The following is a 22,866-nucleotide window of genomic DNA, read 5'->3' on the forward strand; positions in this document are numbered from 1 at the left end:
AGCGTTCCCCCAAGTCTCCCGATAAAAATGATACCTCACTTGCGTGGGGAGGCCTAGTGCCCGCGACAGGAAACACCCCAAAGCGCAATGTGGACACATCCAAAATTTTTGAAGAAAACAGAGGTGTTTTTTGCGAAGTGCCTACCTGTAGATTTTGGCCTTTAGCTCAGCCGGCACCTAGGGAAACCTACCAAACCTGTGCATTTCTGAAAACTAGAGACCTAGGGGAATCCAAGGAGGGGTGACTTGCGGGGCTCGGACCAGGTTCTGTTACCCAGAATCCTTTGCAAACCTCAAAATTTGGCTAAAAAAACACATGTTCCTCACATTTCTGTGGCAGAAAGTTCTGGAATCTGAGAGGAGCCACAAATTTCCATCCACCCAGCGTTCCCCCAAGTCTCCCGATAAAAATGATACCTCACTTGCGTGGGTAGGCCTAGCGCCCGCGACAGGAAACACCCCAAAGCGCAACGTGGACACATCCAAAATTTTGGAAGAAAACAGAGGTGTTTTTTGCGAAGTGCCTACCTGTAGATTTTGGCCTCTAGCTCAGCCGGCACCTAGGGAAACCTACCAAACCTGTGCATTTCTGAAAACTAGAGACGTAGGGGAATCCAAGATGGGGTGACTTGCGGGGCTCGGAGCAGGTTCTGTTACCCAGAATCCTTTGCAAACCTCAAAATTTGGCTAAAAAAACACATGTTCCTCACATTTCTGAGGCAGAAAGTTCTGGCATCTGAGAGGAGCCACAAATTTCCTTCCACCCAGCGTTCCCCCAAGTCTCCCGATAAAAATGATACCTCACTTGCGTGGGTAGGCCTAGCGCCCGCGACAGGAAACACCCCAAAGCGCAATGTGGACACATCCAAAATTTTGGAAGAAAACAGAGGTGTTTTTTGCGAAGTGACTACCTGTAGATTTTGGCCTTTAGCTCAGCCGGCACCTAGGGAAACCTACCAAACCTGTGCATTTCTGAAAACTAGAGACCTAGGGGAATCCAAGGAGGGGTGACTTGCGGGGCTCGGACCAGGTTCTGTTACCCAGAATCCTTTGCAAACCTCAAAATTTGGCTAAAAAAACACATGTTCCTCACATTTCTGTGGCAGAAAGTTCTGGAATCTGAGAGGAGCCACAAATGTCCTTCCACCCAGCGTTCCCCCAAGTCTCCCGATAAAAATGATACCTCACTTGCGTGCGTAGGCCTAGCGCCCGCGACAGGAAACACCCCAAAGCGCAACGTGGACACATCCAAAATTTTGGAAGAAAACAGAGGTGTTTTTTGCGAAGTGCCTACCTGTAGATTTTGGCCTCTAGCTCAGCCGGCACCTAGGGAAACCTACCAAACCTGTGCATTTCTGAAAACTAGAGACCTAGGGGAATCCAAGGAGGGGTGACTAGCGGGGCTCGGACCAGGTTCTGTTACCCAGAATCCTTTGCAAACCTCAAAATTTGGCTAAAAAAACACATGTTCCTCACATTTCTGTGGCAGAAAGTTCTGGCATCTGAGAGGAGCCACAAATTTCCTTCCACCCAGCGTTCCCCCAAGTCTCCCGATAAAAATGATACCTCACTTGCGTGGGTAGGCCTAGCGCCCGCGACAGGAAACACCCCAAAGCGCAATGTGGACACATCCAAAATTTTTGAAGAAAACAGAGGTGTTTTTTGCGAAGTGCCTACCTGTAGGTTTTGGCCTTTAGCTCAGCCTGCACCTAGGGAAACCTACCAAACCTGTGCATTTCTGAAAACTAGAGACCTAGGGGAATCCAAGGAGGGGTGACTTACGGGGCTCGGACCAGGTTCTGTTACCCAGAATCCTTTGCAAACCTCAAAATTTGGCTAAAAAAACACATGTTCCTCACATTTCTGTGGCAGAAAGTTCTGGAATCTGAGAGGAGCCACAAATTTCCTTCCACCCAGCGTTCCCCCAAGTCTCCCGATAAAAATGATACCTCACTTGCGTGGGTAGGCCTAGCGCCCGCGACAGGACACACCCCAAAGCGCAACGTGGACACATCCAAAATTTTGGAAGAAAACAGAGGTGTTTTTTGCGAAGTGCCTACCTGTAGATTATGGCCTCTAGCTCAGGCGGCACCTAGGGAAACCTACCAAACCTGTGCATTTCTGAAAACTAGAGACCTAGGGGAATCCAAGATGGGGTGACTTGCGGGTCTCGGACCAGGTTCTTTTACCCAGAATCCTTTGCAAACCTCAAAATTTGGCTAAAAAAACACATGTTCCTCACATTTCTGTGACAGAAAGTTCTGGCATCTGAGAGGAGCCACAAATTTCCTTCCACCCAGCGTTCCCCCAAGTCTCCCGATAAAAATGATACCTCACTTGTGTGCGTAGGCCTAGCGCCCGCGACAGGAAACACCCCAAAGCGCAACGTGGACACATCCAAAATTTTGGAAGAAAACAGAGGCGTTTTTTGCGAAGTGCCTACCTGTAGATTTTGGCCTCTAGCTCAGCCGGCACCTAGGGAAACCTACCAAACCTGTGCATTTCTGAAAACTAGAGACCTAGGGGAATCCAAGATGGGGTGACTTGCGGGGCTCGGACCAGGTTCTGTTACCCAGAATCCTTTGCAAACCTCAAAATTTGGCTAAAAAAACACATGTTCCTCACATTTCTGAGGCAGAAAGTTCTGGCATCTGAGAGGAGCCACAAATTTCCTTCCACCCAGCGTTCCCCCAAGTCTCCCGATAAAAATGATACCTCACTTGCGTGGGTAGGCCTAGCGCCCGCGACAGGAAATACCCCAAAGCGCAATGTGGACACATCCAAAATTTTGGAAGAAAACAGAGGTGTTTTTTGCGAAGTGCTTACCTGTAGATTTTGGCCTTTAGCTCAGCCGGCACCTAGGGAAACCTACCAAACCTGTGCATTTCTGAAAACTAGAGACCTAGGGGAATCCAAGGAGGGGTGACTTGCGGGGCTCGGACCAGGTTCTGTTACCCAGAATCCTTTGCAAACCTCAAAATTTGGCTAAAAAAACACATGTTCCTCACATTTCTGTGGCAGAAAGTTCTGGAATCTGAGAGGAGCCACAAATTTCCATCCACCCAGCGTTCCCCCAAGTCTCCCGATAAAAATGATACCTCACTTGCGTGGGTAGGCCTAGCGCCCGCGACAGGAAACACCCCAAAGCGCAACGTGGACACATCCAAAATTTTGGAAGAAAACAGAGGTGTTTTTTGCGAAGTGCCTACCTGTAGATTTTGGCCTCTAGCTCAGCCGGCACCTAGGGAAACCTACCAAACCTGTGCATTTCTGAAAACTAGAGACCTAGGGGAATCCAAGATGGGGTGACTTGCGGGGCTCGGACCAGGTTCTGTTACCCAGAATCCTTTGCAAACCTCAAAATTTGGCTAAAAAAACACATGTTCCTCACATTTCTGAGGCAGAAAGTTCTGGCATCTGAGAGGAGCCACAAATTTCCTTCCACCCAGCGTTCCCCCAAGTCTCCCGATAAAAATGATACCTCACTTGCGTGGGTAGGCCTAGCGCCTGCGACAGGAAACACCCCAAAGCGCAATGTGGACACATCCAAAATTTTGGAAGAAAACAGAGGTGTTTTTTGCGAAGTGCCTACCTGTAGATTTTGGCCTTTAGCTCAGCCGGCACCTAGGGAAACCTACCAAACCTGTGCATTTCTGAAAACTAGAGACCTAGGGGAATCCAAGGAGGGGTGACTTGCGGGGCTCGGACCAGGTTCTGTTACCCAGAATCCTTTGCAAACCTCAAAATTTGGCTAAAAAAACACATGTTCCTCACATTTCTGTGGCAGAAAGTTCGGGAATCTGAGAGGAGGCACAAATTTCCATCCACCCAGCGTTCACCCAAGTCTCCCGATAAAAATGATACCTCACTTGCGTGGGTAGGCCTAGCGCCCGCGACAGGAAACACCCCAAAGCGCAACGTGGACACATCCAAAATTTTGGAAGAAAACAGAGGTGTTTTTTGCGAAGTGCCTACCTGTAGATTTTGGCCTCTAGCTCAGCCGGCACCTAGGGAAACCTACCAAACCTGTGCATTTCTGAAAACTAGAGACCTAGGGGAATCCAAGGAGGGGTGACTTGCGGGGCTCGGACCAGGTTCTGTTACCCAGAATCCTTTGCAAACCTCAAAATTTGGCTAAAAAAACACATGTTCCTCACATTTCTGAGGCAGAAAGTTCTGGCATCTGAGAGGAGCCACAAATTTCCTTCCACCCAGCGTTCCCCCAAGTCTCCCGATAAAAATGATACCTCACTTGCGTGGGTAGGCCTAGCGCCCGCGACAGGAAACACCCCAAAGCGCAATGTGGACACATCCAAAATTTTGGAAGAAAACAGAGGTGTTTTTTGCGAAGTGCCTACCTGTAGATTTTGGCCTTTAGCTCAGCCGGCACCTAGGGAAACCTACCAAACCTGTGCATTTCTGAGAACTAGAGACCTAGGGGAATCCAAGGAGGGGTGACTTGCGGGGCTCGGACCAGGTTCTGTTACCCAGAATCCTTTGCAAACCTCAAAATTTGACTAAAAAAACACATGTTCCTCAGATTTCTGTGGCAGAAAGTTCTGGCATCTGAGAGGAGCCACAAATTTCCTTCCACCCAGCGTTCCCCCAAGTCTCCCGATAAAAATTAAACCTCACTTGCGTGGGTAGACCTAGCGCCCGCGACAGGAAACACCCCAAAGCGCAACGTGGACACATCCAAAATTTTGGAAGAAAACAGAGGCGTTTTTTGCGAAGTGCCTACCTGTAGATTTTGTCCTTTAGCTCAGCCGGCACCTAGGGAAACCTAGCAAACCAGTGCATTTCTGAAAACTAGAGACCTAGGGGAATCCAAGGAGGGGTGACTTGCGGGGCTCGGACCAGGTTCTGTTACCCAGAATCCTTTGCAAACCTCAAAATTTGGCTAAAAAAACACATGTTCCTCACATTTCTGAGGCAGAAAGTTCTGGCATCTGAGAGGAGCCACAAATTTCCTTCCACCCAGCGTTCCCCCAAGTCTCCCGATAAAAATGATACCTCACTTGCGTGGGTAGGCCTAGCGCCCGCGACAGGAAACACCCCAAAGCGCAATGTGGACACATCCAAAATTTTGGAAGAAAACAGAGGTGTTTTTTGCGAAGTGCCTACCTGTAGATTTTGGCCTTTAGCTCAGCCGGCACCTAGGGAAACCTACCAAACCTGTGCATTTCCGAGAACTAGAGACCTAGGGGAATCCAAGGAGGGGTGACTTGCGGGGCTCGGACCAGGTTCTGTTACCCAGAATCCTTTGCAAACCTCAAAATTTGACTAAAAAAACACATGTTCCTCAGATTTCTGTGGCAGAAAGTTCTGGCATCTGAGAGGAGCCACAAATTTCCTTCCACCCAGCGTTCCCCCAAGTCTCCCGATAAAAATTAAACCTCACTTGCGTGGGTAGGCCTAGCGCCCGCGACAGGAAACACCCCAAAGCGCAACGTGGACACATCCAAAATTTTGGAAGAAAACAGAGGCGTTTTTTGCGAAGTGCCTACCTGTAGATTTTGTCCTTTAGCTCAGCCGGCACCTAGGGAAACCTAGCAAACCTGTGCATTTCTGAAAACTAGAGACCTAGGGGAATCCAAGGAGGGGTGACTTGCGGGGCTCGGACCAGGTTCTGTTACCCAGAATCCTTTGCAAACCTCAAAATTTGGCTAAAAAAACACATGTTCCTCACATTTCTGTGGCAGAAAGTTCGGGCATCTGAGAGGAGCCACAAATTTCCTTCCACCCAGCGTTCCCCCAAGTCTCCCGATAAAAATGATACCTCACTTGCGTGGGTAGGCCTAGCGCCCGCGACAGGAAACACCCCAAAGGCAATGTGGACACATCCAAAATTTTGGAAGAAAACAGAGGTGTTTTTTGCCAAGTGCCTACCTGTAGATTTTGGCCTTTAGCTCTGCCGGCACCTAGGGAAACCTACCAAACCTGTGCATTTCTGAGAACTAGAGACCTAGGGGAATCCAAGGAGGGGTGACTTGCGGGGCTCGGACCAGGTTCTGTTACCCAGAATCCTTTGCAAACCTCAAAATTTGGCTAAAAAAACACATGTTCCTCACATTTCTGTGGAAGAAAGTTCTGGCATCTGAGAGGAGCCACAAATTTCCTTCCACCCAGCGTTCCCCCAAGTCTCCCGATAAAAATGAAACCTCACTTGCGTGGGTAGGCCTAGCGCCCGCGACAGGAAACACCCCAAAGCGCAATGTGGACACATCCAAAATTTTGGAAGAAAACAGAGGTGTTTTTTGCGAAGTGCCTACCTGTAGATTTTGTCATTTAGCTCAGCCGGCACCTAGGGAAACCTAGCAAACCTGTGCATTTCTGAAAACTAGAGACCTAGGGGAATCCAAGGAGGGGTGACTTGCGGGGCTCGGACCAGGTTCTGTTACCCAGAATCCTTTGCAAACCTCAAAATTTGGCTAAAAAAACACATGTTCCTCACATTTCTGAGGCAGAAAGTTCTGGCATCTGAGAGGAGCCACAAATTTCCTTCCACCCAGCGTTCCCCCAAGTCTCCCGATAAAAATGATACCTCACTTGCGTGGGTAGGCCTAGCGCCCGCGACAGGAAACACCCCAAAGCGCAACGTGGACACATCCAAAATTTTGGAAGAAAACAGAGGCGTTTTTTGCGAAGTGCCTACCTGTAGATTTTGGCCTCTAGGTCAGCCGGCACCTAGGGAAACCTACCAAACCTGTGCATTTCTGAGAACTTGAGACCTAGGGGAATCCAAGGAGGGGTGACTTGCGGGGCTCGGACCAGGTTCTGTTACCCAGAATCCTTTGCAAACCTCAAAATTTGGCTAAAAAAACACATGTTCCTCACATTTCTGTGGCAGAAAGTTCTGGCATCTGAGAGGAGCCACAAATTTCCTTCCACCCAGCGTTCCCCCAAGTCTCCCGATAAAAATGAAACCTCACTTGCGTGGGTAGGCCTAGCGCCCGCGACAGGAAACACCCCAAAGCGCAATGTGGACACATCCAAAATTTTGGAAGAAAACAGAGGTGTTTTTTGCGAAGTGCCTACCTGTAGGTTTTGTCCTTTAGCTCAGCCCGCACCTAGGGAAACCTAGCAAACCTGTGCATTTCTGAAAACTAGAGACCTAGGGGAATCCAAGGAGGGGTGACTTGCGGGGCTCGGACCAGGTTCTGTTACCCAGAATCCTTTGCAAACCTCAAAATTTGGCTAAAAAAACACATGTTCCTCACATTTCTGAGGCAGAAAGTTCTGGCATCTGAGAGGAGCCACAAATTTCCTTCCACCCAGCGTTCCCCCAAGTCTCCCGATAAAAATGATACCTCACTTGCGTGGGTAGGCCTAGCGCCCGCGACAGGAAACACCCCAAAGCGCAACGTGGACACATCCAAAATTTTGGAAGAAAACAGAGGTGTTTTTTGCGAAGTGCCTACCTGTAGATTTTGGCCTCTAGGTCAGCCGGCACCTAGGGAAACCTACCAAACCTGTGCATTTCTGAAAACTAGAGACCTAGGGGAATCCAAGATGGGGTGACTTGCGGGGCTCGGACGAGGTTCTGTTACCCAGAATCCTTTGCAAACCTCAAAATTTGGCTAAAAAAACACATGTTCCTCACATTTCTGTGGCAGAAAGTTCTGGAATCTGAGAGGAGCCACAAATTTCCTTCCACCCAGCGTTCCCCCAAGTCTCCCGATAAAAATGTTACCTCACTTGCGTGGGTAGGCCTAGCGCCCGCGACAGGAAACACCCCAAAGCGCAACGTGGACACATCCAAAATATTGGAAGAAAACAGAGGCGTTTTTTGCGAAGTGCCTACCTGTAGATTTTGGCCTCTAGCTCACCGGCACCTAGGGAAACCTACCAAACCTGTGCATTTCTGAAAACTAGAGACCTAGCGGAATCCAAGGAGGGGTGACTTGCGGGGCTCGGACCAGGTTCTGTTACCCAGAATCCTTTGCAAACCTCAAAATTTGGCTAAAAAAACACATGTTCCTCAAATTTCTGTGGCAGAAAGTTCTGGCATCTGAGAGGAGCCACAAATTTCCTTCCACCCAGCGTTCCCCCAAGTCTCCCGATAAAAATGAAACCTCACTTGTGTGGGTAGGCCTAGCGCCCGCGACAGGAAACACCCCAAAGCGCAATGTGGACACATCCAAAATTTTGGAAGAAAACAGAGGTGTTTTTTGCGAAGTGCCTACCTGTAGATTTTGGCCTTTATCTCAGCCGGCACCTAGGGAAACCTAGCAAACATGTGCATTTCTGAAAACTAGAGACCTAGGGGAATCCAAGGAGGGGTGACTTGCGGGGCTCGGACCAGGTTCTGTTACCCAGAATCCTTTGCAAACCTCAAAATTTGGCTAAAAAAACACATGTTCCGCACATTTCTGAGGCAGAAAGTTCTGGCATCTGAGAGGAGCCACCAATTTCCTTCCACCCAGCGTTCCCCCAAGTCTCCCGATAAAAATGATACCTCACTTGCGTGGGTAGGCCTAGCGCCCGCGACAGGAAACACCCCAAAGCGCAATGTGGACACATCCAAAATTTTGGAAGAAAACAGAGGTGTTTTTTGCGAAGTGCCTACCTGTAGATTTTGGCCTTTAGCTCAGCCGGCACCTAGGGAAACCTACCAAACCTGTGCATTTCTGAGAACTAGAGACCTAGGGGAATCCAAGGACGGGTGACTTGCGGGGCTCGGACCAGGTTCTGTTACCCAGAATCCTTTGCAAACCTCAAAATTTGGCTAAAAAAACACATGTTCCTCACATTTCTGTGGCAGAAAGTTCTGGAATCTGAGAGGAGCCACAAATTTCCATCCACCCAGCGTTCCCCCAAGTCTCCCGATAAAAATGATACCTCACTTGCGTGGGTAGGCCTAGCGCCCGCGACAGGGAACACCCCAAAGCGCAACGTGGACATATCCAAAATTTTGGAACATAACAGAGGTGTTTTTTGCGAAGTGCCTACCTGTAGATTTTGGCCTCTAGCTCAGCCGGCACCTAGGGAAACCTACCAAACCTGTGCATTTCTGAAAACTAGAGACCTAGGGGAATCCAAGGAGGGGTGACTTGCGGGGCTCGGACCAGGTTCTGTTACCCAGAATCCTTTGCAAACCTCAAAATTTGGCTAAAAAAACACATGTTCCTCACATTTCTGTGGCAGAAAGTTCTGGCATCTGAGAGGAGCCACAAATTTCCTTCCACCCAGCGTTCCCCCAAGTCTCCCGATAAAAATGATACCTCACTTGCGTGGGTAGGCCTAGCGCCCGCGACAGGAAACACCCCAAAGAGCAACGTGGACACATCCAAAATTTTGGAAGAAAACAGAAGTGTTTTTTGCGAAGTGCCTACCTGTAGATTTTGTCCTTTAGCTCAGCCGGCACCTAGGGAAACCTAGCAAACCTGTGCATTTCTGAAAACTAGAGACCTAGGGGAATCCAAGGAGGGGTGACTTGCGGGGCTCGGACCAGGTTCTGTTACCCAGAATCCTTTGCAAACCTCAAAATTTGGCTAAAAAAACACATGTTCCTCACATTTCTGAGGCAGAAAGTTCTGGCATCTGAGAGGAGCCACAAATTTCCTTCCACCCAGCGTTCCCCCAAGTCTCCCGATAAAAATGATACCTCACTTGCGTGGGTAGGCCTAGCGCCCGCGACAGGAAACACCCCAAAGGGCAATGTGGACACATCCAAAATTTTGGAAGAAAACAGAGGTGTTTTTTGCGAAGTGCCTACCTGTAGATTTTGGCCTTTAGCTCAGCCGGCACCTAGGGAAACCTACCAAACCTGTGCATTTCTGAGAACTAGAGACCTAGGGGAATCCAAGGAGGGGTGACTTGCGGGGCTCGGACCAGGTTCTGTTACCCAGAATCCTTTGCAAACGTCAAAATTTGGCTAAAAAAACACATGTTCCTCACATTTCTGTGGCAGAAAGTTCTGGCATCTGAGAGGAGCCACAAATTTCCTTCCACCCAGCGTTCCCCCAAGTCTCCCGATAAAAATGAAACCTCACTTGCGTGGGTAGGCCTAGCGCCCGCGACAGGAAACACCCCAAAGCGCAATGTGGACACATCCAAAATTTTGGAAGAAAACAGAGGTGTTTTTTGCGAAGTGCCTACCTGTAGATTTTGGCCTTTAGCTCAGCCGGCACCTAGGGAAACCTACCAAACCTGTGCATTTCTGAGAACTAGAGACCTAGGGGAATCCAAGATGGGGTGACTTGCGGGGCTCGGACCAGGTTCTGTTACCCAGAATCCTTTGCAAACCTCAAAATTTGGCTAAAAAAACACATGTTCCTCACATTTCTGTGGCAGAAAGTTCTGGAATCTGAGAGGAGCCACAAATTTCCATCCACCCAGCGTTCCCCCAAGTCTCCCGATAAAAATTATACCTCACTTGCGTGGGTAGGCCTAGCGCCCGCGACAGGAAACACCCCAAAGCGCAACGTGGACACATCCAAAATTTTGGAAGAAAACAGAGGTGTTTTTTGCGAAGTGCCTACCTGTAGATTTTGGCCTCTAGCTCAGCCGGCACCTAGGGAAACCTACCAACCTGTGCATTTCTGAAAACTAGAGACCTAGGGGAATCCAAGGAGGGGTGACTTGCGGGGCTCGGACCAGGTTCTGTTACCCAGAATCCTTTGCAAACCTCAAAATTTGGCTAAAAAAACACATGTTCCTCACATTTCTGTGGCAGAAAGTTCTGGCATCTGAGAGGAGCCACAAATTTCCTTCCACCCAGCGTTCCCCCAAGTCTCCCGATAAAAATGATACCTCACTTGCGTGGGTAGGCCTAGCGCCGGCGACAGGAAACACCCCAAAGCGCAATGTGGACACATCCAAAATTTTGGAAGAAAACAGAGGTGTTTTTTGCGAAGTGCCTACCTGTAGATTTTGGCCTTTAGCTCAGCCGGCACCTAGGGAAACCTATCAAACCTGTGCATTTCTGAAAACTAGAGACCTAGGGGAATCCAAGGAGGGGTGACTTGCGGGGCTCGGACCAGGTTCTGTTACCCAGAATCCTTTGCAAACCTCAAAATTTGGCTAAAAAAACACATGTTCCTCAAATTTCTGTGGCAGAAAGTTCTGGAATCTGAGAGGAGCCACAAATTTCCTTCCACCCAGTGTTCCCCCAAGTCTCCCGATAAAAATGATACCTCACTTGTGTGGGTAGGCCTAGCGCCCGCGACAGGAAACACCCCAAAGCGCAACATGGACACATTCAAAATTTTGGAAGAAAACAGAGGTGTTTTTTGCGAAGTGCCTACCTGTAGATTTTGGCCTCTAGCTCAGCCAGCACCTAGGGAAACCTACCAAACCTGTGCATTTCTGAAAACTAGAGACCGAGGGGAATCCAAGATGGGGTGACTTGCGGGGCTCGGACCAGGTTCTGTTACCCAGAATTCTTTGCAAACCTCAAAATTTGGCTAAAAAAACACATGTTCCTCACATTTCTGTGGCAGAAAGTTCTGGCATCTGAGAGGAGCCACAAATTTCCTTCCACCCAGCGTTCCCCCAAGTCTCCCGATAAAAATAATACCTAACTTGCGTGGGTAGGCCTAGCGCCCGCGACAGGAAACACCCCAAAGCGCAACGTGGACACATCCAAAATTTTGGAAGAAAACAGAGGCGTTTTTTGCGAAGTGCCTACCTGTAGATTTTGGCCTCTAGCTCAGCCGGCACCTAGGGAAACCTACCAAACCTGTGCATTTCTGAAAACTAGAGACCTAGGAGAATCCAAGATGGGGTGACTTGCGGGGCTCGGACCAGGTTCTGTTACCCAGAATCCTTTGCAAACCTCAAAATTTGGCTAAAAAAACACATGTTCCTCACATTTCTGAGGCAGAAAGTTCTGGCATCTGAGAGGAGCAACAAATTTCCTTCCACCCAGCGTTCCCCCAAGTCTCCCGATAAAAATGATACCTCACTTGCGTGGGTATGCCTAGCGCCCGCGACAGGAAACACCCCAAAGCGCAATGTGGACACATCCAAAATTTTGGAAGAAAACAGAGTTGTTTTTTGCGAAGTGCCTACCTGTAGATTTTGGCCTTTAGCTCAGCCGGCACCTAGGGAAACCTACCAAACCTGTGCATTTCTGAAAACTAGAGACCTAGGGGAATCCAAGGAGGGGTGACTTGCGGGGCTCGGACCAGGTTCTGTTACCCAGAATCCTTTGCAAACCTCAAAATTTGGCTAAAAAAACACATGTTCCTCACATTTCTGTGGCAGAAAGTTCTGGAATCTGAGAGGAGCCACAAATTTCCATCCACCCAGCGTTCCCCCAAGTCTCCCGATAAAAATGATACCTCACTTGCGTGGGTAGGCCTAGCGCCCGCGACAGGAAACACCCCAAAGCGCAACGTGGACACATCCAAAATTTTGGAAGAAAACAGAGGTGTTTTTTGCGAAGTGCCTACCTGTAGATTTTGGCCTCTAGCTCAGCCGGCACCTAGGGAAACCTACCAAACCTGTGCATTTCTGAAAACTAGAGACCTAGGGGAATCCAAGGAGGGGTGACTTGCGGGGCTCGGACCAGGTTCTGTTACCCAGAATCCTTTGCAAACCTCAAAATTTGGCTAAAAAAACACATGTTCCTCACATTTCTGTGGCAGAAAGTTCTGGAATCTGAGAGGAGCCACAAATTTCCTTCCACCCAGCATTCCCCCAAGTCTCCCGATAAAAATAATACCTAACTTGCGTGGGTAGGCCTAGCGCCCGCGACAGGAAACACCCCAAAGCGCAACGTGGACACATCCAAAATTTTGGAAGAAAACAGAGGCGTTTTTTGCGAAGTGCCTACCTGTAGATTTTGGCCTCTAGCTCAGCCGGCACCTAGGGAAACCTACCAAACCTGTGCATTTCTGAAAACTAGAGACCTAGGAGAATCCAAGATGGGGTGACTTGCGGGGCTCGGACCAGGTTCTGTTACCCAGAATCCTTTGCAAACCTCAAAATTTGGCTAAAAAAACACATGTTCCTCACATTTCTGTGGCAGAAAGTTCTGGCATCTGAGAGGAGCCACAAATTTCCTTCCACCCAGCGTTCCCCCAAGTCTCCCGATAAAAATGATACCTCACTTGCGTGGGTAGGCCTAGCGCCCGCGACAGGAAACACCCCAAAGCGCAATGTGGACACATCCAAAATTTTGGAAGAAAACAGAGGTGTTTTTTGCGAAGTGCCTACCTGTAGATTTTGGCCTTTAGCTCTGCCGGCACCTAGGGAAACCTACCAAACCTGTGCATTTCTGAAAACTAGAGACCTAGGGGAATCCAAGGAGGGGTGACTTGCGGGGCTCGGACCAGGTTCTGTTACCCAGAATCCTTTGCAAACCTCAAAATTTGGCTAAAAAAAACACATGTTCCTCACATTTCTGTGGCAGAAAGTTCTGGAATCTGAGAGGAGCCACAAATTTCCATCCACCCAGCGTTCCCCCAAGTCTCCCGATAAAAATGATACCTCACTTGCGTGGGTAGGCCTAGCGCCCGCGACAGGAAACACCCCAAAGCGCAACGTGGACACATCCAAAATTTTGGAAGAAAACAGAGGTGTTTTTTGCGAAGTGCCTACCTGTAGATTTTGGCCTCTAGCTCAGCCGGCACCTAGGGAAACCTACCAAACCTGTGCATTTCTGAAAACTAGAGACCTAGGGGAATCCAAGGAGGGGTGACTTGCGGGGCTCGGACCAGGTTCTGTTACCCAGAATCCTTTGCAAACCTCAAAATTTGGCTAAAAAAACACATGTTCCTCACATTTCTGTGGCAGAAAGTTCTGGCATCTGAGAGGAGCCACAAATTTCCTTCCACCCAGCGTTCCCCCAAGTCTCCCGATAAAAATGATACCTCACTTGCGTGGGTAGGCCTAGCGACGGCGACAGGAAACACCCCAAAGCGCAATGTGGACACATCCAAAATTTTGGAAGAAAACAGAGGTGTTTTTTGCGAAGTGCCTACCTGTAGATTTTGGCCTCTAGATCAGCCGGCACCTAGTGAAACCTACCAAACCTGTGCATTTCTGAAAACTAGAGACCTAGGGGAATCCAAGATGGGGTGACTTGCGGGGCTCTGACGAGGTTCTGTTACCCAGAATCCTTTGCAAACCTCAAAATTTGGCTAAAAAAACACATGTTCCTCACATTTCTGTGGCAGAAAGTTCTGGAATCTGAGAGGAGCCACAAATTTCCTTCCACCCAGCGTTCCCCCAAGTCTCCCGATAAAAATGATACCTCACTTGCGTGGGTAGGCCTAGCGCCCGCGACAGGAAACACCCCAAAGCGCAATGTGGACACATCCAAAATTTTGGAAGAAAACAGAGGTGTTTTTTGCGAAGTGCCTACCTGTAGATTTTGGCCTTTAGCTCAGCCGGCACCTAGGGAAACCTACCAAACCTGTGCATTTCTGAGAACTAGAGACCTAGGGGAATCCAAGATGGGGTGACTTGCGGGGCTCGGACGAGGTTCTGTTACCCAGAATCCTTTGCAAACCTCAAAATTTGGCTAAAAAAACACATGTTCCTCACATTTCTGTGGCAGAAAGTTCTGGAATCTGAGAGGAGCCACAAATTTCCATCCACCCAGCGTTCCCCCATGTCTCCCGATAAAAATTATACCTCACTTGCGTGGGTAGGCCTAGCGCCCGCGACAGGAAACACCCCAAAGCGCAACGTGGACACATCCAAAATTTTGGAAGAAAACAGAGGTGTTTTTTGCGAAGTGCCTACCTGTAGATTTTGGCCTCTAGCTCAGCCGGCACCTAGGGAAACCTACCAACCTGTGCATTTCTGAAAACTAGAGACCTAGGGGAATCCAAGGAGGGGTGACTTGCGGGGCTCGGACCAGGTTCTGTTACCCAGAATCCTTTGCAAACCTCAAAATTTGGCTAAAAAAACACATGTTCCTCACATTTCTGTGGCAGAAAGTTCTGGCATCTGAGAGGAGCCACAAATTTCCTTCCACCCAGCGTTCCCCCAAGTCTCCCGATAAAAATGATACCTCACTTGCGTGGGTAGGCCTAGCGCCGGCGACAGGAAACACCCCAAAGCGCAATGTGGACACATCCAAAATTTTGGAAGAAAACAGAGGTGTTTTTTGCGAAGTGCCTACCTGTAGATTTTGGCCTTTAGCTCAGCCGGCACCTAGGGAAACCTATCAAACCTGTGCATTTCTGAAAACTAGAGACCTAGGGGAATCCAAGGAGGGGTGACTAGCGGGGCTCGGACCAGGTTCTGTTACCCAGAATCCTTTGCAAACCTCAAAATTTGGCTAAAAAAACACTTGTTCCTCAAATTTCTGTGGCAGAAAGTTCTGGAATCTGAGAGGAGCCACAAATTTCCTTCCACCCAGTGTTCCCCCAAGTCTCCCGATAAAAATGATACCTCACTTGTGTGGGTAGGCCTAGCGCCCGCGACAGGAAACACCCCAAAGCGCAACATGGACACATTCAAAATTTTGGAAGAAAACAGAGGTGTTTTTTGCGAAGTGCCTACCTGTAGATTTTGGCCTCTAGCTCAGCCAGCACCTAGGGAAACCTACCAAACCTGTGCATTTCTGAAAACTAGAGACCTAGGGGAATCCAAGATGGGGTGACTTGCGGGGCTCGGACCAGGTTCTGTTACCCAGAATTCTTTGCAAACCTCAAAATTTGGCTAAAAAAACACATGTTCCTCACATTTCTGTGGCAGAAAGTTCTGGCATCTGAGAGGAGCCACAAATTTCCTTCCACCCAGCGTTCCCCCAAGTCTCCCGATAAAAATAATACCTAACTTGCGTGGGTAGGCCTAGCGCCCGCGACAGGAAACACCCCAAAGCGCAACGTGGACACATCCAAAATTTTGGAAGAAAACAGAGGTGTTTTTTGCGAAGTGCCTACCTGTAGATTTTGGCCTCTAGCTCAGCCGGCACCTAGGGAAACCTACCAAACCTGTGCATTTCTGAAAACTAGAGACCTAGGAGAATCCAAGATGGGGTGACTTGCGGGGCTCGGACCAGGTTCTGTTACCCAGAATCCTTTGCAAACCTCAAAATTTGGCTAAAAAAACACATGTTCCTCACATTTCTGAGGCAGAAAGTTCTGGCATCTGAGAGGAGCCACAAATTTCCTTCCACCCAGCGTTCCCCCAAGTCTCCCGATAAAAATGATACCTCACTTGCGTGGGTAGGCCAAGCGCCGGCGACAGGAAACACCCCAAAGCGCAATGTGGACACATCCAAAATTTTGGAAGAAAACAGAGGTGTTTTTTGCGAAGTGCCTACCTGTAGATTTTGGCCTTTAGCTCATCCGGCACCTAGGGAAACCTACCAAACCTGTGCATTTCTGAAAACTAGAGACCTAGGGGAATCCAAGGAGGGGTGACTTGCGGGGCTCGGACCAGGTTCTGTTACCCAGAATCCTTTGCAAACCTCAAAATTTGGCTAAAAAAACACATGTTCCTCACATTTCTGTGGCAGAAAGTTCTGGAATCTGAGAGGAGCCACAAATTTCCATCCACCCAGCGTTCCCCCAAGTCTCCCGATAAAAATGATACCTCACTTGCGTGGGTAGGCCTAGCGCCCGCGACAGGAAACACCCCAAAGCGCAACGTGGACACATCCAAAATTTTGGAAGAAAACAAAGGTGTTTTTTGCGAAGTGCCTACCTGTAGATTTTGGCCTCTAGCTCAGCCGGCACCTAGGGAAACCTACCAAACCTGTGCATTTCTGAAAACTAGAGACCGAGGGGAATCCAAGGAGGGGTGACTTGCGGGGCTCGGACCAGGTTCTGTTACCCAGAATCCTTTGCAAACCTCAAAATTTGGCTAAAAAAACACATGTTCCTCACATTTCTGTGGCAGAAAGTTCTGGCATCTGAGAGGAGCCACAAATTTCCTTCCACCCAGCGTTCCCCCAAGTCTCCCGATAAAAATGATACCTCACTTGCGTGGGTAGGCCTAGCGCCCGCGACAGGAAACACCCCAAAGCGCAATGTGGACACATCCAAAATTTTGGAAGAAAACAGAGGTGTTTTTTGCGAAGTGCCTACCTGTAGGTTTTGGCCTTTAGCTCAGCCGGCACCTAGGGAAACCTACCAAACCTGTGCATTTCTGAAAACTAGAGACCTAGGGGAATCCAAGATGGGGTGACTTGCGGGGCTCGGACCAGGTTCTGTTACCCAGAATCCTTTGCAAACCTCAAAATTAGACTAAAAAAACAAATGTTCCTCAGATTTCTGTGGCAGAAAGTTCTGGCATCTGAGAGGAGCCACAAATTTCCTTCCACCCAGCGTTCCCCCAAGTCTCCCGATAAAAATGATACCTCACTTGCGTGGGTAGGCCTAGCGCCCGCGACAGGAAACACCCCAAAGCGCAACGTGGACACATCCAAAATTTTGGAAGAAAACAGAGGCGTTTTTTGCGAAGTGCCTACCTGTAGATTTTGGCCTCTAGCTCAGCCGGCACCTAGGGAAACCTACCAAACCTGTGCATTTCTGAAAACTAGAGACCTAGGGGAATCTAAGGAGGGGTGACTTGCGGGGCTCGGACCAGGTTCTGTTACCCAGAATCCTTTGCAAACCTCAAAATTTGACTAAAAAACACATGTTCCTCAGATTTCTGTGGCAGAAAGTTCTGGCATCTGAGAGGAGCCACAAATTTCCTTCCACCCAGCGTTCCCCCAAGTCTCCCGATAAAAATGATACCTCACTTGCGTGGGTAGGCCTAGCGCCCGCGACAGGAAACACCCCAAAGAGCAACGTGGACACATCCAAAATTTTGGAAGAAAACAGAAGTGTTTTTTGCGAAGTGCCTACCTGTAGATTTTGTCCTTTAGCTCAGCCGGCACCTAGGGAAACCTAGCAAACCTGTGCATTTCTGAAAACTAGAGACCTAGGGGAATCCAAGGAGGGGTGACTTGCGGGGCTCGGACCAGGTTCTGTTACCCAGAATCCTTTGCAAACCTCAAAATTTGGCTAAAAAAACACATGTTCCTCACATTTCTGAGGCAGAAAGTTCTGGCATCTGAGAGGAGCCACAAATTTCCTTCCACCCAGCGTTCCCCCAAGTCTCCCGATAAAAATGATACCTCACTTGCGTGGGTAGGCCTAGCGCCCGCGACAGGAAACACCCCAAAGCGCAATGTGGACACATCCAAAATTTTGGAAGAAAACAGAGGTGTTTTTTGCGAAGTGCCTACCTGTAGATTTTGGCCTTTAGCTCAGCCGGCACCTAGGGAAACCTACCAAACCTGTGCATTTCTGAGAACTAGAGACCTAGGGGAATCCAAGGAGGGGTGACTTGCGGGGCTCGGACCAGGTTCTGTTACCCAGAATCCTTTGCAAACCTCAAAATTTGGCTAAAAAAACACATGTTCCTCACATTTCTGTGGCAGAAAGTTCTGGCATCTGAGAGGAGCCACAAATTTCCTTCCACCCAGCGTTCCCCCAAGTCTCCCGATAAAAATGAAACCTCACTTGCGTGGGTAGGCCTAGCGCCCGCGACAGGAAACACCCCAAAGCGCAATGTGGACACATCCAAAATTTTGGAAGAAAACAGAGGTGTTTTTTGCGAAGTGCCTACCTGTAGGTTTTGGCCTTTAGCTCAGCCGGCACCTAGGGAAACCTACCAAACCTGTGCATTTCTGAAAACTAGAGACCTAGGGGAATCCAAGATGGGGTGACTTGCGGGGCTCGGACCAGGTTCTGTTACCCAGAATCCTTTGCAAACCTCAAAATTAGACTAAAAAAACAAATGTTCCTCAGATTTCTGTGGCAGAAAGTTCTGGCATCTGAGAGGAGCCACAAATTTCCTTCCACCCAGCGTTCCCCCAAGTCTCCCGATAAAAATGATACCTCACTTGCGTGGGTAGGCCTAGCGCCCGCGACAGGAAACACCCCAAAGCGCAACGTGGACACATCCAAAATTTTGGAAGAAAACAGAGGCGTTTTTTGCGAAGTGCCTACCTGTAGATTTTGGCCTCTAGCTCAGCCGGCACCTAGGGAAACCTACCAAACCTGTGCATTTCTGAAAACTAGAGACCTAGGGGAATCTAAGGAGGGGTGACTTGCGGGGCTCGGACCAGGTTCTGTTACCCAGAATCCTTTGCAAACCTCAAAATTTGACTAAAAAACACATGTTCCTCAGATTTCTGTGGCAGAAAGTTCTGGCATCTGAGAGGAGCCACAAATTTCCTTCCACCCAGCGTTCCCCCAAGTCTCCCGATAAAAATGATACCTCACTTGCGTGGGTAGGCCTAGCGCCCGCGACAGGAAACACCCCAAAGAGCAACGTGGACACATCCAAAATTTTGGAAGAAACAGAAGTGTTTTTTGCGAAGTGCCTACCTGTAGATTTTGTCCTTTAGCTCAGCCGGCACCTAGGGAAACCTAGCAAACCTGTGCATTTCTGAAAACTAGAGACCTAGGGGAATCCAAGGAGGGGTGACTTGCGGGGCTCGGACCAGGTTCTGTTACCCAGAATCCTTTGCAAACCTCAAAATTTGGCTAAAAAAACACATGTTCCTCACATTTCTGAGGCAGAAAGTTCTGGCATTTGAGAGGAGCCACAAATTTCCTTCCACCCAGCGTTCCCCCAAGTCTCCCGATAAAAATGATACCTCACTTGCGTGGGTAGGCCTAGCGCCCGCGACAGGAAACACCCCAAAGGGCAATGTGGACACATCCAAAATTTTGGAAGAAAACAGAGGTGTTTTTTGCGAAGTGCCTACCTGTAGATTTTGGCCTTTAGCTCAGCCGGCACCTAGGGAAACCTACCAAACCTGTGCATTTCTGAGAACTAGAGACCTAGGGGAATCCAAGGAGGGGTGACTTGCGGGGCTCGGACCAGGTTCTGTTACCCAGAATCCTTTGCAAACCTCAAAATTTGGCTAAAAAAACACATGTTCCTCACATTTCTGTGGCAGAAAGTTCTGGCATCTGAGAGGAGCCACAAATTTCCTTCCACCCAGCGTTCCCCCAAGTCTCCCGATAAAAATGAAACCTCACTTGCGTGGGTAGGCCTAGCGCCCGCGACAGGAAACACCCCAAAGCGCAATGTGGACACATCCAAAATTTTGGAAGAAAACAGAGGTGTTTTTTGCGAAGTGCCTACCTGTAGATTTTGGCCTTTAGCTCAGCCGGCACCTAGGGAAACCTAGCAAACCTGTGCATTTCTGAAAACTAGAGACCTAGGGGAATCCAAGGAGGGGTGACTTGCGGGGCTCGGACCAGGTTCTGTTACCCAGAATCCTTTGCAAACCTCAAAATTTGGCTAAAAAAACACATGTTCCTCACCTTTCTGAGGCAGAAAGTTCTGGCATCTGAGAGGAGCCACAAATTTCCTTCCACCCAGCGTTCCCCCAAGTCTCCCAATAAAAATGATACCTCACTTGCGTGGGTAGGCCTAGCGCCCGCGACAGGAAACACCCCAAAGCGCAACGTGGACACATCCAAAATTTTGGAAGAAAACAGAGGCGTTTTTTGCGAAGTGCCTACCTGTAGATTTTGGCCTCTAGGTCAGCCGGCACCTAGGGAAAGCTACCAAACCTGTGCATTTCTGAAAACTAGAGACCTAGGGGAATCCAAGATGGGGTGACTTGCGGGGCTCGGACGAGGTTCTGTTACCCAGAATCCTTTGCAAACCTCAAAATTTGGCTAAAAAAACACATGTTCCTCACATTTCTGTGGCAGAAAGTTCTGGAATCTGAGAGGAGCCACAAATTTCCTTCCACCCAGCGTTCCCCCAAGTCTCCCGATAAAAATGATACCTCACTTGCGTGGGTAGGCCTAGCGCCCGCGACAGGAAACACCCCAAAGCGCAATGTGGACACATCCAAAATTTTGGAAGAAAACAGAGGTGTTTTTTGCGAAGTGCCTACCTGTAGATTTTGGCCTTTAGCTCAGCCGGCACCTAGGGAAACCTACCAAACCTGTGCATTTCTGAAAACTAGAGACCTAGGGGAATCCAAGGAGGGATGACTTGCGGGGCTCGGACCAGGTTCTGTTACCCAGAATCCTTTGCAAACCTCACAATTTGGCTAAAAAACACATGTTCCTCACATTTCTGTGGCAGAAAGTTCTGGAATCTGAGAGGAGCCACAAATTTCCATCCACCCAGCGTTCCCCCAAGTCTCCCGATAAAAATGATACCTCACTTGCGTGGGTAGGCCTAGCGCCCGCGACAGGAAACACCCCAAAGCGCAACGTGGACACATCCAAAATTTTGGAAGAAAACAGAGGTGTTTTTTGCGAAGTGCCTACCTGTAGATTTTGGCCTCTAGCTCAGCCGGCACCTAGGGAAACCTACCAAACCTGTGCATTTCTGAAAACTAGAGACCTAGTGGGAATCCAAGGAGGGGTGACTTGCGGGGCTGGACCAGGTTCTGTTACCCAGAATCCTTTGCAAACCTCAAAATTTGGCTAAAAAAACACATGTTCCTCACATTTCTGTGGCAGAAAGTTCTGGCATCTGAGAGGAGCCACAAATTTCCTTCCACCCAGCGTTCCCCCAAGTCTCCCGATAAAAATGATACCTCACTTGCGTGGGTAGGCCTAGCGACGGCGACAGGAAACACCCCAAAGCGCAATGTGGACACATCCAAAATTTTGGAAGAAAACAGAGGTGTTTTTTGCGAAGTGCCTACCTGTAGATTTTGGCCTCTAGCTCAGCCGGCACCTAGTGAAAACTACCAAACCTGTGCATTTCTGAAAACTAGAGACCTAGGGGAATCCAAGATGGGGTGACTTGCGGGGCTCGGACGAGGTTCTGTTACCCAGAATCCTTTGCAAACCTCAAAATTTGGCTAAAAAAACACATGTTCCTCACATTTCTGTGGCAGAAAGTTCTGGAATCTGAGAGGAGCCACAAATTTCCTTCCACCCAGCGTTCCCCCAAGTCTCCCGATAAAAATGATACCTCACTTGCGTGGGTAGGCCTAGCGCCCGCGACAGGAAACACCCCAAAGCGCAATGTGGACACATCCAAAATTTTGGAAGAAAACAGAGGTGTTTTTTGCGAAGTGCCTACCTGTAGATTTTGGCCTTTAGCTCAGCCGGCACCTAGGGAAACCTACCAAACCTGTGCATTTCTGAGAACTAGAGACCTAGGGGAATCCAAGATGGGGTGACTTGCGGGGCTCGGACCAGGTTCTGTTACCCAGAATCCTTTGCAAACCTCAAAATTTGGCTAAAAAAACACATGTTCCTCACATTTCTGTGGCAGAAAGTTCTGGAATCTGAGAGGAGCCACAAATTTCCATCCACCCAGCGTTCCCCCAAGTCTCCCGATAAAAATTATACCTCACTTGCGTGGGTAGGCCTAGCGCCCGCGACAGGAAACACCCCAAAGCGCAACGTGGACACATCCAAAATTTTGGAAGAAAACAGAGGTGTTTTTTGCGAAGTGCCTACCTGTAGATTTTGGCCTCTAGCTCAGCCGGCACCTAGGGAAACCTACCAACCTGTGCATTTCTGAAAACTAGAGACCTAGAGGAATCCAAGGAGGGGTGACTTGCGGGGCTCGGACCAGGTTCTGTTACCCAGAATCCTTTGCAAACCTCAAAATTTGGCTAAAAAAACACATGTTCCTCACATTTCTGTGGCAGAAAGTTCTGGCATCTGAGAGGAGCCACAAATTTCCTTCCACCCAGCGTTCCCCCAAGTCTCCCGATAAAAATGATACCTCACTTGCGTGGGTAGGCCTAGCGCCGGCGACAGGAAACACCCCAAAGCGCAATGTGGACACATCCAAAATTTTGGAAGAAAACAGAGGTGTTTTTTGCGAAGTGCCTACCTGTAGATTTTGGCCTTTAGCTCAGCCGGCACCTAGGGAAACCTATCAAACCTGTGCATTTCTGAAAACTAGAGACCTAGGGGAATCCAAGGAGGGGTGACTTGCGGGGCTCGGACCAGGTTCTGTTACCCA

Source organism: Pleurodeles waltl, chromosome 4_1, assembly GCF_031143425.1.
Source record: "Pleurodeles waltl isolate 20211129_DDA chromosome 4_1, aPleWal1.hap1.20221129, whole genome shotgun sequence".
Classification (NCBI taxonomy): domain Eukaryota; kingdom Metazoa; phylum Chordata; class Amphibia; order Caudata; family Salamandridae; genus Pleurodeles; species Pleurodeles waltl.